Source organism: Lissotriton vulgaris, chromosome 12 (assembly GCF_964263255.1).
Source record: "Lissotriton vulgaris chromosome 12, aLisVul1.2, whole genome shotgun sequence".
Classification (NCBI taxonomy): Eukaryota; Metazoa; Chordata; class Amphibia; order Caudata; family Salamandridae; genus Lissotriton; species Lissotriton vulgaris.
In genome coordinates this window covers 411,009,889-411,029,020 of record NC_141700.1, presented here as the reverse complement: position 1 = coordinate 411,029,020, position 19,132 = coordinate 411,009,889, and the positions used below count along the sequence as shown (strand labels likewise).

The 19,132-nt window shown below is 50.1% G+C and overlaps 1 protein-coding gene across 1 annotated transcript in view; it reads right to left on the bottom strand.

The window, feature by feature from the left end:
* The window catches only part of RBL2 (RB transcriptional corepressor like 2), a 1,013,578-nt gene that overhangs the window by 319,445 nt on the left and 675,001 nt on the right, over positions 1 to 19,132 (bottom strand). The gene's annotated exons all lie outside the window — the stretch shown is intronic.

The window sequence follows — 19,132 nt, the reverse complement described above, 5'->3', positions numbered from 1 at the left end:
ATTTTCCCTATTTCTACTCTCCCCATTTCTTCTTCTTATCTCTTATCTCCATATGTTTATTTGGGGTATTAGATCAGGCATCCAAAACATATGGAAAATGTTGGGTATCTATATAAATGATCACCGTACGTCTTCTAACCCATTGGTTCTAAATATTAATGTTTTAACCCACCCTGGTTAAACAGTTTTTAATAAATATTTTTATACCAGGTTTATATATCTGTGTTTCTCTACTTGAATTTTTATATGTGTATATATGTATTATAACTGTGTGCATTTTTTGTGTGTGGGTCGTCCTGCGATGGTATTGTTATTATAACTGGGTAATATGCCTCATTCTCTATGTTTGTACTCATTTTTCAAATTGTCTGATTGTAGCGACTTATATATTTATATTTATGTTATTTTGTTCAGGAGTTGTGTGTGTTATGACTTATATTATGTCTTGTGTGATTGTTTCAGCAATGATGAAGTTCCTTTGGTCAAAGGAACGAAACACGTCGGCTGATGCCATTTTTAATCCTATTACTAATAGGAAAACTGATGAACTTATATATACGATTTTGACTCCCTTTCCTGGTGCACCGTCCATCTTCAAACATCACGGACCGTGATGGCTGGATGGTGTCGCAATCTTGAAAGGACCGGGGCACGTGCAGTGATTATTATGACAGAAGCTATAGTTAAAACTTGGTGAACAGGACCTAGATGGTAGAGCACGGGACAATAATATAAGTTGACTTGATATAGTGGATAGACTTGCAGCTAATCGAGATTGTAGCGGACCCATTGTGAGTACTATCCGGGCCTGAAGAAAAAGTGAAAGTGGCGGCCATAATTGAAGAGGTGGTCGTAGTAACCAGAAGTTAGCAGTGAAACTGGCAGCCATTGTTGAAAAGGTGATGGTAGTAGTCACGAGCTGGCAGTAAGTTCATATAAAGTACAGACAACCGCACCTTTTGGGCCCCTATGTCAACATTCAACAGATTGTCACATAGGGGAAACACATTTTTTTATATAGTGACGGATGTATAATGGAATAGGGGTTTTGACATTTGAAATGTACTTTGTTTTATTTTTCCTTCTCTGCTTTAACTACTGCATAATGGCTTTCAAGATGCTCAGTGCAGTAATACCATATACAAGTTTAGAGGACCTTTTGAAGCCTTTTAGGGAAAAATGACGGATAGACATTTTTTCAGGTTTTTAAAGTGCTTTTAGTTAGTTTTATTGTACATGATTTTTACGCCTTTTTATAGCACTAGCTTTATCATGACCCTGTTGACCTTGTTGACCTTTTGATGAGGAGTGGGTGTCATGACCTTTCGGCTAGTACTGTCATGTATATCCCTATTACATACATTTCTCCCATCCACACAACAATAATGATTCTAAACAAGTGACCTTTACCTAGTAGCTTGCTCCTGTCTCTTCGCTACCAGGTTCTAGGTACTCTATCATATTTCCTGTATCTGAGGTACATAAACATGTCCCCAGGCATGGCAGAATTAAGGGTTACCACTTTTTTCATTCTTGGCCAACAGCCAGCTGTGCATGATCGCATTTGTTTAGAAAAGCAATAGAGATTGTTTTCAAAACATTTATGATTGTTTTTCAAAACATTCAAGATTGCTTTAAAAACATCGATTCTAGGAAAAACCCTTGAGCGGCCACTTTACTATAAAAGACCCTCACGCCCCCCTACAAATTAGAGATTTCCTTCCAAGCTGACACGGGGTCCTGCATGCTGAAACTTCGACCCTTGCGGGGTGTCATCTTCGAAGCAGAGACAGGGTCCTTCGTTCTAAACTATCAGGTGAGGGGGCTGATTCTTCCTTAGGGGTTTCCATAGGGCGCGCATTTTAGGAATATGCAAGTGCTACTGTTTTTATTTAAACTGCTTATGTTCATCTTCTTAGCACCATGGTAGAAATGTATCTACTATTTACTATATTGGTACTCTTTTGCATACTTCTGTCTCTTGATTGTCGCAGCACATATGTTTTACACCAGATTGTCGCTGGGTCAATAAATACTTATTGAAACATCCTAATTGCCATTCTGTGTATTTTCTGAGAGTAAGTAAGCACGAGTGTCTGAGCGAAATGTACTGTACTGTTTCCCACGATCTCTGAGGAATCAGGGTTGTCATATTCAGTGGTTGCCTGAGACTACCTTTACCGCTGTAGATTACAGGGGGGTGGTAGTGGCACTGTAGAGCTAGCCGGTGTAATGGCTGACATTTCGTGTGGTGGTGTCTGGAAGTGGTTGGGACATCAAGCCCTCACTTTAGGTCATCCAAAAAGCGCAAGTCCTGGGGGATACCTAGGAACTACATAACACCCTTTCCTAGGGTATTTAAGGGCTTGCCTGTGGGTAGGTCCTCAGATTCGTCATAGACCAGACTCAAGCCTGAAATCACATCAATCTTTGACAACCTGGACGTTGCTGGACTTCGCCTGGAACCGAGACTGCATCACAGAAGACTCCTGCTGCTCCTGGTATTTTTCATCATCTGTGTCTCTGCTTCTTACAGGATTTTCAACAGACCTGTGGGCATTAAGGACACCCAAAGTAATCTCCCTTGGAGTGAAGGAGTCACTCTCCTGCAGGCACTGTAACAAAGCTAACCGGTCTACTTCTCCTGACGTCCCATTGTAATCCCTGACTGCCCTCAGGATTGGGTTGTTCACTGTACTCCCAGACCCTATACCCACAATGCAGAAATAAGGCACCCACAGACCAAAGGTATGTTTGACTAGCTTTATGTAAGGCTCGAATACAGTCTATATAGTACTCATTATAGTCCAGCTAGAACAAGAGGGTTAACTCCACCCTTACGTTCCACAGCCGCAATCACACCATCCTCCGCACGAGTGCCAGTCCTGACACTCCCCAACGGAGAGCACAGTGCTAAGCGATGGCCGACAATGCCACCCGAGCCTTCAATATCCTAGCAACATTATAACACGCTGTCCTAACTGTCCCCCGCACGAATGTCGGTCCCGACACTCACCAACGAGGGGTACAGTATGCCTCTGCAATTAATATTAAATGCCACTCAGCCCAAGGGTCCTCAAGGTAACCGATGCCCGTACTCTGTGTTATATCAAGAAGTCAAGCTATAATCCCCGGGATGAGTAGAAGTCCTCACTGGATCCCCTTATATCCACAATAGCCTCTCTACGGGTGAAATGCTGTGCGTGAGTAACTCGCAGGAGCAGCCGCTCGAACTGCGTCAGTATACAGCCACACGATCACAATCAGCGTGCACGCTCGTTTCTTCCCCTCTCGACTCGGTATGCACACACGTTCTCCAACTTTAAGGAACGTAGTCCCTTACCTTACGGTGTGTCTCTGGTAACAGTTCCAGCACGGCAATATCCGACGCGTTCCCTTGGGGCCGCCATGATTTATACCCATCCGTTGATTGCGCATGCGCCGTGAACTGCCTCACGGGCTTTGTAGTTCTTCCACGTTCGGGAATCGGGAAACGTAGTTTCTGTTCGTTCCGTGTCGCGTTTCATTTCGCCAGCAGTTCATGCGTATCACGGAACATGACACCCATGGACTTTGCAAGGCTCAGCAACACAGGTGATGGTTCTGCAACTCTCTCGTGGCCTGACCTGTCCGCTCATTAAGTTTGAGGTCAACATCCCTTGTCAGAACGTAACCCCTGTGCACCACGCCGACTTGCCGTTGCCAAGGCTGGTTGGTTCTGCACTCCAGAGATCTTCGGGCTACTAGAAGCTTGAGCTGCCAGCATCCCGTCCTGCAAAGAACAGCATCCTCAATGCATCCTCTGCACAGTGGGCCTTCATCTTTGGTGAGTTGCTTGAGTTCCTCTTGCGACTCCTGTGCCTTTGGCCTCTGTGTCCTGCTCCAGTGGTCTTCCCTATTTGCCCAGGCCAGCTCTGACTTTTCTTCTCGTGGTGAGTCCCTTGGACCTTGCTGGTCCCAACGTTGCTCCTTCTTCACTTTACATGCTTGTTGTAGCTGCCAAGGTTTAAGGTGCTCCCGCCAGACACCGACCCCCTGGTTCTCGACTTCCGCCATAGGACAGCTGGTGCATGGCTCCTGGTCTTTCTCAGCATCGTCTGGTCATCACAGCTGCAGCGACAAGGTCACCATCATCACACCTGCACCTTCTGACATCGGTGGGCATTGCTGTTCTGTGCCTCCTGATCACTCCGGAGTGGCATGGATTCTGTCTCCTCTGCTTGCAGGTTCTTCTTTTCAACAATCCACCAATTCGATCGCACTACAGCACAGTCTTCCCAAGCGGCATCTCTTCTGATCTCCTCCATTGTAGTCTACAGCAGTTTCCAATGTCACTTCACACCTATGCACCTACCTTTTCTGGTGTAGATATCCTGGTTCCTGTGGTATGCATGGGGGAGTGACTCTCCAACCTTCTGTGTTACACAGTGTTTCTTCAGGGTCCACTGGTAAGGGTCCTTCTTCAAAACAGCAACCGTGACTTTCCCAAAGACTTCTACTGGGTACGTGTTTCCACTCTGCACCCAGCCTCCATGGGGATCCTGGGTACCTACCGTGGGTGGTTCCTTGTGTCCCCAGCTCTTCTGAGTATCCTTGTCCAAGACCCAACTTCGGTCGCATTTCACATTCCACTTTATTAGTATATGGTTTGGTCCCCCCGGGAGACCACTGTATTTTGTGCTACTTACCTTATTTGGAATTGAAGTATTGTTGTGTATGTGTGTTGATATATCCGGGTGTGTTAGTAAGTGTTGTGTAATAAATAGACATATTTTTATATATACACTGAGTGGTTCTATTTAATTTCACCTACACTATATGATTAGATCTGGTAAAATAAGCTGCTTAACACTCCTTCTAGATAAGCCTGAGGGATATTCTCCACAGCTACTACTGCAAGAGCTTACTAAAATCACCATACGGGTTGCCTGGATTAGTGCAAGGTGCTGCACTTAAATAAGTGTGCACCATACACCAAGCCATCCTCCTACAAATATGCTTTAGCAAAATGGCAATAATTTGTCTGATGAGTTTGAAATAATCTTGGCTGTTTTCTCAATTGTAGTTATTGCACGCAGTTTAAATGTGATCAATAGCAAAAAAAAGCATAGAGAGGGCATGGCCAGGTGCCGAACATGGTGTATGCCTGATACAGGAGCTCCATTTGGAAAGCGCAACACCCCCTCGCTACCATGCCCCCCTCTTGCAGTGCCAGAAAGTTCAGCAGAGAGGAAAGATGATCATGGGATAGTGTAGCCCCCACCTCTCTGACAACCGGCAGAGGCTCTGTGTGGGCCCTTTTTCTCTATGGAGACTGCCGGGTGGGACCGCACCAACAGGGACATGAATTGAGCAGCCCGCTGCGTGAGGATGGACGACCAGGCGGGATATCCCTGCTGGTCGTACTCCGACCCTGCAACCAGCCCTGGCCCCCAGCTCCACAGAGGGCAGACCGATTGTTGGGTGCGCTGTGATGGTCTGGATCCGAGGCGCAGGTAACACTGTGATAGGCCTGTGGAGGCTGGGGGGGGGGGGAATGGGTGCAACATATGCGCAACAGCGGCTTTACTGCCCTGGGTATACATCTACTTCTGGCACTGCGTGGAGCCCTCATGTTGGTAATCCACGGTAACCCAATAAGCGGCTCTTGCACAGGACATTGGTGACTAACTAAACCTGTATTTCTGCGGACTGTAACTCGGAGTGCGCAGGTGGGGCCCACCAGCGCATAACTAATGCCTGCCTCCAAGAGTGAGCCATGATGGGGCAGAGGAAATAAGGAGATCTCCATTAACGCCATGCTGCAGCAGGCCTTGACACGTCGCTGTGAGAAGTTGGCCTGATATATGATGCTCACTAGTTCTAGTGATCACCTTGTATCAGTCCAAACAACCCTTATGGTGATTGGTTGTAAGTCAACCTTATAGACCAGCTATCCTAATGGTAGCATGGACAAAGCAGTCTTAGGCTAAACTCTTTTGGCATGTGAAACCAGCTGTTTTACCACATATAACCCCTTGAATACCAAGGAAAGGACACCACACAGGTTGTTATGAAAATAAACAATATATTACTAACAAACACCTCTTTACTCTTTATGAGATCAGAGGGCTAAGCACATAACAAGACTCTTATACAATACAGTAAGTCACACAAATTGAGGCTGTAGGATCGCTGGGACGCTGAGGAATCTGGGGGGGGTAGGGGGTAGGGGGGGAAGGGGGGGGGCGACTGTTGCAGGCATCAAGTGTTATACCGTTCAGGCTCACGAGTGGTGGCTCCTACAGGTTGCAACTGGCGGCCCGGATGGGCGGAATCAGCGGTCATGGGATATAAGTTGGTGACATGGAACGTGCGGGGACTGGGCACTTAAAATAATAATAATAACACCTTTTGTAGAGCGCCTGGTTACACTAGGCAACAGTGTGTCCCCGCGCTTTAAAACTAATTACTAGAACAGAACCCAAGAGAAAAGGCCGCTGAAGGAAAGGGCGAAAAGATCTCAGAATTTAGGAAAAAGGTAGGTTTTCAATTTACGCCTGAAGTTTCCTTCAGATGGCTCCATCCGGAGCTCAATGGGGAGGTCATTCCACTGTTTGCTGGCCAAATATTTTAATGACCGGCCCGCCATCCGTGCCCGCTGGATTCTGGGCACCTGAAAGACCATTAAGCCCTGAGATCGTAGATAACAATTAGGGTAGTACTTAGTAAGTAATTTTTGAAGATAGACGGGACCTCTCTCAGAAGCAATGCGATGGGTCATGCACATGCTTTTAAATATGATGCGCTCCCGTATGGGGAGCCAGTGGAGTCGCACTAAGGCTTGTTTACCTGAAGATCTTCTAGAGAGGTTAAGAGCCAATCTAGCTGCTGCATTTTGAACACATTGAAGCCTATGAAGGCCTTTCCTACTCAGGCCTAAGTATAGAACGTTACTGTAGTTGAGATGGAGAGGTCAAGTGTTCCATTCCTCCTTTTCTACCTACGCCAGGGGGGTCCTGGTTTGGGTGGCTCCTGGTGTTCCCTGTGCCATCCAGTATGCTGAGGCTGACATTGAGGGCAGGTACCTGCTACTGCGGGTGAAGCTGGACGGGAGGGATTTCTCGATCTTAAATTCATATGGACCTAATGTTGATGACCCTGATTTCTTCTCCCGTCTCCAGGAGGTACTTGTTTCGGATCTCGACACCCCCCTCCTCTGGTTTGGAGACTTTAATTGTGTGTTGGATCCGGATTTGTACAGACACCCCCCCCCCCCTTCTGGCACGAAACCTCATATGACGACGAGACTCCGTGAAGTGATGTGTAACCTGGAGGTCGTTGATGTGTAGCGACATGGAAACCCCCTACAGAAACTGTATATCTGCTACACCCCGACGCACAACACTTATAGTAGACTAGATAGGGTTCTCGCCGCTAATAATGACGCGTCCCTTTCCCTGACGGTCACTCATCAGGCCTGTTTCTTGTCGGACCACTCTCCGGTGACGTGCGTTGCGCAGTGGGTCGCCCAGCCCTCCCGCACTCAGACCTGGAGGATGTCGGTGGACCTCTTACAAGACCAAGTGGGGAGAGCCCATACGGCGATGACCCTGACTGACTACTTGGACTTGAACTGGGAGGGAGGTGACATGTCTTAATTGGTTAAATGGGAGGCCATGAAGGCGGTGGTGCGAGGCGCATGTATGGGCCTGACCTATGGGGTGCGGAAGCAGTTACTCCGTGATCTGCGAGAAGCGTAGGATCGCCTTCAGAGTTGTCTGACTGTGTCGGACCCCGATGACTCAGATTCAGAGTCGGAGAGGACCGCCCGTGAGGGCATCCACGACATACTGACCCGACTGGATAAATACCCTTTAGGCCCATAGAGGCAGTGCCTCCATCGAGAAGGGGACAAGTCTGGGAGATTATTGGCCTGGATCCTCAAGAGAGAGTTCGCCCCAGCGCGGATAGTTACCTTGAGGAATCCCGCGGGAGACTTGGTGCACTCGGAGGCGGATATCCTCGGAGTCCTCCAGGCTCATTTGCAGACGATATATATTGCGGACCCCTCGGTGACGGAGACCTCTTCTCAGTCTTACCTTCGGGGATTGCCTCTCCAGGCCCTTTCGGGGGAGGACGTGGAGGAGTTGGATGTAGCCTTGTCGCTTCGTGAGGTCAGGGTGGCGCTGGCTAGACTACCGAGGGCCAAGGCCCCTGGGAGTGATGGGTTCCCGCCGGAATTTTACCAGGCGTTTGAGGAAATCCTGGCCCCCCTGCTCCTGCAGGTCTATCGTGAGGCACTGGAGTGTGGCGCCTTCCCGCCTACCATGAATCAGGGCGAAGTTTGCATGATTCTGAAACCCGGGGGAGACAGTTGCGACCCCGTGGCGTTCCGGCCCATTACTCTAATTAACACGGACGTAAAAATTCTAACCAAAGTATTAGCTAATCGCCTGGCGCCACACATGGCGCACTTGGTGCATCACGATCAGTGCGGGTTCATTCCGGGCCGCAACACTGCCATGAACCTACGACGCTTGAACCATAGCCTACATGAGGTGCGGGATAGGGAGGACCCCCAGGTCCTAGTGTCCATTGACCTGGCCAAGGCATTCAACACGGTAAACTGGGGGTACTTGCAGGAGGTGCTTCGGCTGGTGGGACTGGGCCCCGTCTTTTGCGACTGGATCCGGATCCTATATGGGGCGCCCCGAGCCAGAGTTAGGCTTGGATCGGCGCGTTCAGAGGACTGGCCTTTGGGCAGAGGCACGCGGCAGGGGTGTCCCCTCTCGCCGCTGCTCTTTGCCTTGGCGATTGAGCCTTTGGCAGTCTCTGTGCAGACGGAAATGGCACAGTGGGGGATCAAGGTGGGAGATACCGTGAATGTGATCTCCCTATATGCAGATGATGCTCTGTTTTATTTAACGTCCCCGAGCGAGTCAGTGCCGATTCTGCTGCAGCTACTCGATCGATTTGGTGCAGCCTCGGGTCTGAGAATAAATCTCGGGAAGTCCCTGATCTTCACCTTGGCGGGTTATGGGGCCGACCGGAGGATGGACCTCCCGCAACTGGGATTGAGATGGGAACTGGAGGCCTTTCGATATTTGGGCATCCAGGTGGCCTCGTCGGATGAGCAATTGCTTGCCCGTAACGCCGGGAGGGTGATGCGTTCCCTCCAGCAGTCTGTGTCGTTCTGGAACACGCTTCCGCTTTCCCTCATGGGACGATTGGCGGTGGCAAAAATGGTAATGCTGCCACGACTGCTTTAAGTCCTGCAGAACTCTCTGTGCCCGCTCCCCCCACGACTGTTTCGTACGCTCAACTCATTACTTACATCATTACTCTGGGCGGGTAGGCGCAGCAGGGTCGCTCTGCACACCATTGTCCGGAGTTGGGAGGAGGGAGGCCTGGAAGCTCCGAGATTTGATTTGTATTATTAAGCGGCACAGCTCCAACCGGCCACAAGGTGGTTCCCTGGGCCGGATAATTGGGAGATGAGCCTTCTGGCGGGCAGAGCGGATGAGAGGACACTCCAGGTGGCGCTGATGCAGGGGAGGGGAGCAGATGAATCCTTGCCATATGTGGTGAGACATGCAGCGGGGATTTGGCAGCGGTTTGTTGAGAGGATCTTGAGACGGGCTTCCTTTCAAAGGGAATTGCCGGTGAGGATTCTGGCACCTGTGGTACTTATGGAAGACCATATGTCCTTCCGGAACTGGAGAGAAGGTGGTTGCGAGGCCTTAGTGGACCTTTATCCGGACGACTCCTTTGTGTCCTTTGAACGGGCTGCGGAGGCCTTCGGACTGACTGAAGGGCAATACCTCCACTATAGGGGACTCCAGGAGATGGCGATGACGACCTGGCCTTCGATGTCCCACACCCTCAACATCCTTCTATCTTGTGGTAGAGGACGACGGTTGATCATATTGTTGTATTCGGCCACGCGGCGGGACTCGGACCCACCGGTCTCTCCATCCTGGGCTGCCTGGGAGGCGGACCTCAGTATTGCCCTGGAGCCTGGACAGCGCAAACAAATCGGTGCTCTGACCCGTAAGGTGTCGTGTAATGCGAGGTTCAAGCTCATTCATTTTAATTTTGTGCATCGCACCTATATTACCCCGGTCTCCTTACGCCGTATCTCTGATGACAGACGGGACAACTGCCCTAGGTGTGGACTGGAGGGGGCGGGATTTCTACATCAGGCCTGGGAGTGCCCGCTGGTCGAGGACTTCTGGAGGCTGGTGGTGGAGTGCATTCGGAACATAACGGGTCGCGTTGACCCCTCTTCACTGTTTGTTAGCCCTGGTCCCCAAGCCCAAAAAGAGAAACTTATCCTATAAGATGTTGCAGCTGCTCCTGGTGTTAGCAAGACGAAGGGTGGCTATCACCTGGATGGGATGTAGGGCCCCTGAGATGTCGCTGTGGCTTAGGGATGTCAGGGAATGGTCATTAGCTGAGGAAACACACATGCAGCACACGCGTAAGGATGAGAGGCTGCAGGAGGACCTGCTGGCGTGGAGGGTGATGTGTGCTGTGGGGGCCTCCGGTAGTGACTCGGACGCCACCAGTGCTGAACTGTTTACCCCAGAGGAACCGGAGTCCGAGGGAGAGGGTGCTGGGAGCGGGGATGGGGGGACTGTCCTGGAGTAGTGCCCTGCTAGCAACGCACGTATAATTCCTGTAGTCATTGAGATTTGCTCTGTTTCCCAAAAGCTTTTGTTTATGATTTAGATGCCTGTGCCTGAGTGGGCTCTGTTGAGATGAACGGACAGTATACACGTGTTTTCCCAAGTTTACGGGGGGACTGTTTTGATGTTATTATATTGCATTGAAGTTTTCACTCAGTAAAAATGTTAAAATGTGATGAAGCCCTTTCACCTTGCTGCTGCTACAGCCTACATGTCACGTCGCCATGAATGCGGAGTCCCTTAATTCATTACCATAATGCCGCCCGGCCCCCGGGATGTGGGCTGAATGGCTGTGTTTTTCTCAGTTCTATCCAGGTCTTCGAACCGAGGCTGATTTAAGCTATGGTTTACTACGATGTATGCTTTTTCATCCTAATAAAAACAAATTGTATAAAAAAAAAACCTTAGGTAAGGAGCAGGGGGCCCACGGGACGCGTGTGCAGAGTGTGAACTCACACGCGAGATGCGGTACAAAGTCAATGGACACGAACAAGTTACAAAATAGGTGAATAAGGACAGGTCCGACTGGTTACGACTAAAACTAGAGGATACCTGGACACTAGGAGAGTCAATCTACCTATGAGCACTGAAATGCTCTTGTTACCTCACCCACGGGCTGCGGGTGCACAGGTGTGAAAGTGTGTCGGGTTTCCGAGTTTTGTCAATGGAGCTTTGGAGAAAGATGCTGCAGGCGACCAGGAGGAAGATGTCAGGAGTGATCCAAGGGTGGATCGAGGAAGATGGACACCTGAAAGCAGAGGGGACAATGTTCACAGTCACTAGCCAGTGACCGGAGTGGAACCAGGAAGGAACCAGATGATGTCGTCGCGATCAGGTGAAGAGTGGACGCTTTACTCTGCAGCCACGTGGACCAGGAGGAGTCTTCGACGACCAGGATGGAGGCACGAGCTGTCCCACGCAGGCTCCCGCTGTCGGCGGTGTCTGATCCGGATTCGGAGTCAACAGGCCTTGGCAAAGGCAATCCACGCGGTGAGTAAAGATGGTGTCTGGTGCGGACCATGAGGGTCCGGGGTGCTTCTACTTTGCAGGGAAGCAAGGGCCAGTCTGGAGCAACCAGATCAGTGGTGTAGATTTCAAGGATCGTCATCTAGGAGGCCACTAGCCAGCCGGCAAGTGACCAGACAACGCGTCGAGCAGCAATCAAGCAAAAGGGCCTGCGCAGATCTCGTGGATGCTGGAGGGCTGGTCTTTGGTGCAGGAGATGCTCGGGGCTGGGGCTTCTCAATCCCCAAAGCACTTACTCGAGGATGCCTCAGAAGTCGTGCTGGAAGCGAAGTGCAGTTTCTCCAAGATGGCCGGTCCCACGTGTCTCGTCGCACCCACGGATCTCAGCTGTGCTGCAGATGTAAGTTGAGGTCGGAGAGGTCTGGAAGTCAGGGTCTCGTCAGGCTCTGAAGTCGGGTTCCACCAGGAAGGACGACAAAGTGAACCTGCTAGGACGCTTGATGGTGCCTGCTTGTGCAGGGTGGTCACTCCTTGGCCACAAGGGAGATTTCTTCAGTCTTCTGTGGAGCAGAACGTCGAAGTCCAGAGTTTCTTCCTGTAGATTCAATTCAGGATAATCTAATTTGGAATGGGACCAGCTCCTACCTTTATTCTGCAAAAGGGGGCTGTACTGTGACTAGGTCCCTCCCATGGGTGGGACCAGGAAGGGGGGTGGTTACACCCCCTATCCTTTGTCCGGTTTCGCGCCAGAGCTGGGGCTGGAGTGCCCCAGCAACTGGTTTGAACCGGGGTATGCACAGGGACACCTTGTGTGCCCCAGGCATGTCTCATTACTTTCAGCCCTGTCTATCTGGATACAGAAAGTCCTGTCTGGGGTTGTGCTAGCACATAATTCCAAGCACTCTGCCTTCAGGTTTGATAAGGCCAGCATTCCTTCTGGGCCTCTGACGCTGCCTGTTTCCCCCGCAGCCGCTGCTTGCGACACCGCACGGCTTGGAGGGGGGAAACTACAGCTCCCAGCAGGCTCAGCGGTCAGCACCGCCCACCCCAGCCGCAGCACGCCCGGAGGCGCTTAAAACAACGGAAGCTCCCTCGGAGGAGCAGGGACAGCATTTCTTGGATAAGGGGCAGAGCGGACTCACCTTCCTTCCGCTGCCCGCATTCCTTCTGGGCCCCTGACGCAGCATGTTTCCCCCGCAGCTGCTGCTTGTGACACAAAGATACATGTAGGAAGGGGGTCCCCATAGGAAGGAGGTGTGAATTGTATATAACAAACACAGCAAATTACACAAAATATCACACAAAAATTGTATAAGCATTTCTTGGATAAGGGGCAGAGCGGACTCACCTTCCTTCCGCTGCCAGCATTCCTTCTGGGCCCCTGACGCTGCCAGTTTTCCCCGCAGTCGCTGCTTGTGACACTGCACGGCTTGGAGGGGGGAAACTACAGCTCCCAGCAGGCTCAGCGGTCAGCACCGCCCAACCCAGCCGCAGCGCGCCCGGAGGCACTTAAAACAACGGAAGCTCCCTCGGAGGAGCAGGGACAGCATTTCTTGGATAAGGGGCAGAGCGGACTCACCTTCCTTCCGCTGCCAGCATTCCTTCTGGGCCCCTGACGCAGCATGTTTCCCCCGCAGCTGCTGCTTGTGACACAGCACGGCTCGGAGGGGGGAAACTACAGCTCCCAGCAGGCTCAGCGGTCAGCACCGCCCACCCCAGCCGCAGCGTGCCCGGAGTCGCTTAAAATAACGGAAGCTCCCTCGGAGGAGCGGGGACAGCATTTCTTGGATAAGGCGCAGAGCGGACTCACCTTCCTTCCGCTGCCAGCATTCCTTCTGGGCCCCTGACGCTGGCTGTTTCCCCCGCAGCCGCTGCTTGTGACACCGCACGGCTCGGAGGGGGGAAACTACAGCTCCCAGCAGGCTCAGCGGTCAGCACCGCCCACTCCAGCCACAGCGCGCCCGGAGGCGCTTAAAACAACAGAAGCTCCATCGGAGGAGCGGGGACAGCATTTCTTGGATAAGGGGCAGAGCGGACTCACCTTCCTTCCGCTGCCAGCATTCCTTCTGGGCCCCTGACGCTGCCTGTTTCCCCCGCAGCCGCTGCTTGTGACACCGCACGGCTCGGAGGGGGGAAACTACAGCTCCCAGCAGGCTCAGCGGTCAGCACCGCCTACCCCAGCCGCAGCGCGCCCGGAGGCGCTTAAAACAACGGAAGCTCCCTCGGAGGAGCGGGACAGCATTTCTTGGATAAGGGGCAGAGCGGACTCACCTTCCTTCCGCTGCCAGCATTCCTTCTGGGCCCCTGACGCTGCCAGTTTTCCCCGCAGCCGCTGCTTGTGACACCGCACGGCTCGGAGGGGGGAAACTACCGCTCCCAGCAGGCTCAGTGGTCAGCACCGCCTACCCCAGCCGCAGCGCGCCCGTAGGCGCTTAAAACAACGGAAGCTCCCCCAGCGTCGCGGGCGGTGCCGGGCTAAGCCCGGGCAAAGGGCGGGCAGTCTGTGGCAGTCCGGGGCAGGACGAGGCTGGGCTGGGCCAGAGAATCTACATGTTGCGGATGCCATCAACCCTAATACCGTGAGACCTTGTGAACTATTTTTTATTTAGTGTTTTAAAGTTTGTTGTGCCCCAGGAATTGGCACAATTGTAACCTTATTGTATTGTTGAAATTCATGTCAGCTTTCGGTCACTAGTAGTAGTCTTGTTATAGGTATATTTTATTTTACCTTGCTTTCTTCTTCCCCTTTTTAGCTATGTCTAAGTCAAAATCAGTGAACAACCCACCGGTTTTGGCTACACTTGATAATAACCTGGTTAAGGTGGTCAGCAAAATTAATAATGATAGGCGACTGTCCTTGGGGTTAGAAAGTCCTCCCTTGTCACCTACCCCACTACTTACATCAGCCCCATCAGTTCCGGGTGAAAGTAATGACTTTAATCATTCCGATGTTACCGATAAGGAAATTACAGAACAACCGGTGTCAAACCAAGTTGTACTGGATGACCCCACCGACACCTCGATACAGTGCTCCCCGACCCCTGCCCCCAGAGTGGTCAGGGCTCGCAGAAAAGTCCAAACCAAACGAGGTGGAACTCGTAATACAAAAAGAAGAGCAGTTACACCTCCTAGAAATACTACTGAGGATGGGGAGTCTGTGGCTAAAGATGGCGCAGTTACCCTGGACATTGGACAATGATAACATTTCAGTAAGCGCCATCAATTCTAAGGTAGAAGGGATTATTAAACCCCTGGTGGCTAAACTCGACCAGCTTTCTGATGAGGTAATAAGACTAGGGGGCCTTTTGAACACCCATATGGCTTCAGCTAGAGGCACTAAAACCCAAGCTGAGATCAATGTTACCAGTGTTAGTAAAACCTCTGTGAGTAGATCTAAGGCTCCAGCTGTGAGCATAAGCAGTAATAGTAACACAAGAGGGGTACAAAGTTCCCCGATGTGAGTGAAGAGGACAAGTGTGTGTAGAGCGTAGAAGAAGAGAAACAAGGGCGGGGAATTCCCTTTTTGGAACTAAAACCCTCACACACCTAGCAAGCTAGATGTCATGCTTCATCATATGGGTTCTGCTCCTCGTCAGACTGGCGCTGCAATGTCTGACGGGCACCCGTAAAGGGGCTCTTTATTGGAGATCTTTTGTTCCAGCCATATGGTGCATGCGGGTGAGAGGGCAAGTGAAAGTGTAGTCATGAGATAGTGGCGAGTTAAAAAAGGTGGGTCAGTCCACAATGAACTTTTATTGGCGTGGCCGACGCCCTTGATTAAAATAGTGGGGGGGAGATATATGCTGAGGAGATTCAAAGCAAAATACCTACAACCCTCTGATCAGGTCAACATGTTTCTTGCCCAAACTGCAATTCTTCAGGACCTAGGTGTTCAGTACTACACAGTGAAAAACTAAGAATAAAAGTGTATTACAACCTTATTTCTTGAAGTCAGTAATTAAGCAGGCCAGCAGGTCCTGCCAATTTGATGCGACCCTAAGGAAAATCCTAAGGCGCCCCACAGTCAGCTCCTGTGGGACTGCACGTATGGGTCAGGTACCTGTTCGGCGTGCGGTCAGAGCCGATAACACCTACCCCCACCGTCTGGTCAGGACAGAGCGACTGGTGAGTCAGCAGTAATGTCAGCATTGCTGCTGGACAAGTGGGTGGACCATGTGTTAATAAGTTAGTTACACAGAGTGCTCCTTCTGCGGCCTGTTTGGATAAGCAAGCCTCAAAACTAGATGAGACCAAAGAGGGATGGACTGAAGTAAAAAGTAGGCGTTATATTAACCTCCCACCTGATTGTGCACCATATGTGGTGGTCTTAACTAACGTACCACCATCTGAAACCCATTCGAGCCAAGGCCAGCAAGAATCCCATGAATCGTTAAAAAATAAAACTGTTTCCTGGCTGAAAAGACAATGTGGGTTCCCAATTGCTTATTCTGATCAGGTGTTGACTACCAGAAGGGTTAACTGGATAGGGAACTCAAGGACGAACTGCAGGGGCGACTGCGTCATTGTTAATTTTAAACACGCACAACACACCGCTACCGTCCTGCTTAGAGCAGCTTCCCTACCGATTCTTGATAATAGTATGTGTGCGGTCACTTGGTTTCTTTTAAAGCCACCTTAACAAAGCTCCTTATGGCAATAATACCACCAGGCCTTATATGTCCTTAAATAGACCACTATTTGATATACCGATCCAAAATCGATTTAATACTCTAAACCCCCTGGATGAAAATGACTGACTTGCCCAGGATGACCAGTGTAAACCTGACGAAACCCGAAGTGCCCAGCAACACAAGGTGGTTGATAATACCATTGCACTAGAGTCTAATGTGGTGGCCAACTTAAGTCCGACCACCGAGAGTGGGACCCAGAGTTCTGGTACCGGGAATGAGGAAAATGGTACCAAGTGCCCTCTGCCTCCGGATGGAATAGGAACAGGGGGCAAAGGGATTACAATTGTTAGCTGGAAAGTTGCAGGACTAAAATCTAAGGGGAATGTTCTAGACTGGTCGAATTTTATTAACACCTATGACATTCTTTGTTTCCAAGAAACATGGTGCAGGGAAGAAGTCAGTTATGAGGGATTTGTCTCCTATAATTTGTCAGCGCAGGGCACTGGGCCAGGGAGAGCAAAAGGTGGTCTATTGATATTAGTTTCTATGCAACGCCCAATTGTAATAAAAAAGTATATCACTGTGGGGGACCACGTTCAGATTCATTGGCTCGTGGAAGACAAAGGGCGTAATATCCTGTTGTTAAATTACTACAATAATATTTTTGATAACACCAGGGTGAAAATTGTAACTGATCTGGCCAGCACAATTGAAAATGTATGTCTAGAAGGGAATGTTACTTTTGATTTTATTTGGGTGGGTGATTTTAATCTTACATTATGCGAACTGTCAACTCAAAAGGTCTGTGGGATCACTAATAATGCTGGATGGGACGAATTGCACTTTGGACATAACAGTTATGGAGAAGCATTACATAAATTCATGGGCTGCTATGACCTGGAAATTATGGATTACATGAAAGATGCCAACGGTCAGACCATCCCGACTTTTAAAAAACGATATTCTAGCTCTGTTATTGACCAGGTGATTGATTCCTCCGATATTATCTCGTGTTGTCCCCCCCCCCCCCCCCCCCCCCCTCCAGAATTGAAGAAACTACATTAGGTGACCACAATTATATCATTCTGGACACAACTTTCTGGGGTAGTAACTTGGTTAAAGTAGGGATCACAATCTGTAATGTTGAGACTCACAGACCTAACGGATTAAGATGGGCAGGGGAAAAGGTTCAGTTCTATATTGAAGGACAGTCTGGCAGAAATTATTTTCATTCTAGAAAATGGTGTTGATTACGAGAAGATTTTTTTTTTTTTTTTTTTGAAGACCATTATTTATACCAGTAGTACACAGAGTCCAACCAAAAGCCCGAAGGATTGGCAATACAGTACAAAACAATGAGTCAGTGCACTCAGGATTAATTACAGGTTGACTGCGGTCAAGTTTTAGCTTTTGTTCGTACGGATAAATTACGGCAGGATAGTTCAAAGCAGAACGTCGATTCCAGCATCAAAGGATCAGGAAAAATAGGCATACGTTTCGTTTGTATCACCCACCTCTAAACTATCCTCATAGAAGGAAGCATCTAAGCAAGCACAGTATAAATCGCTAAAACTTCAATAAACAAAGAGTCTATCCACTATATAGCTCAGAGGAAAAAAGATAAAAGAACAGCAGGCCCATAGAACAAAAAGAAAAAGAACATAAGCCCCTCCAACCCCCCACCCTGCACCCCTGCAGCTGGCTACGGCCTACCCCTCCCTAGCAGTGTGCCTGTCGCCCCAAAAAAAGGAGTCCCGAAGTGGAAGAGAAGAAAAAGATCCTAATCTATAACTACAATGGAAGTAGTAGAAAGCGGAGGGGAGCCCCCACCAGTCCCTCGGTCTCACCCTCCCGCAGTTCCAGAACCAGCACGAGGTGTAAAGGTCAATGAGAAAATACAATACCAGCAAACAAGTTACAAAGTACAAGTTCGATACACTGCGCAATCAAGAAAATCCGCACGTCTCACATCCCTCCCGGTCAGCAACAAAGAAACCAACAGCCGGTTGTAAGTAGCGTTCATCCCTGTCCCGTCCTGTCGTGTCTACCACTGTTCAACAAACCGCCCCATGCGGGCAAGACCATCAGTCCAAAAGCATCAATATGGTTCAACCGGGCATCAGTCATATCCTTTTCACGTCGATCCGGTGACTCCGGCCAGGACCAAAAGTACATCTTCTGAGTGGCATACAACGGAGTTGGGCGAGGGAAAGGAGTCTCAAAGTCCAACAACAGCAACTGGGGCGACCCCCGAAAGGAGGGGAGCAGAGCTCGGAACGAGCACTTCAGACGCGATTCCAGTCCAGAGACCACACGTCGTCCTGGGCATGCAATTTCCCTAGCAAGGGACGCCACGGGGCAACGGGTCTCAAGCCCATCGATGTCGCACAGGGCCGCCATCTTATAATGGACGGGCAAAGGATGAGGTGTGCAGCTGTGTTCCTCCTGCCCAGCTATTCTCGATCGCCCCAGCGCAGACACAATCGCATCCAACTTGCTGGTAAGGGTTCGAGCGGAGTGTTCCATAGAGCTCCGGAGGGCGACGATAGCTGACATAAGGCTGTCATATCGCCGGTGTCTATCGTGTCCCTCCCCGACCATGTCCCTCCATTCCAGCCGTCCAGAAAGCCCTCGCGGCTCAGCATCCTCGCAGCTGGCAGCAGTCATGCCCGTTACGATCACTGGCACGGTCCCGCTGATTCAGGCCAGGGTACACACGTAGGGGCTGCAGTAGTGGGATTACGAGAAGATTTTAACCTCTTTTGTTGGCATTAATAATTCTATTGATGCCAGGTTCACTAAACACTATATTGGCCAGCGTAGAAACGAACCAGGCTGGTTCAATTATCTATGTACTACCTCTTT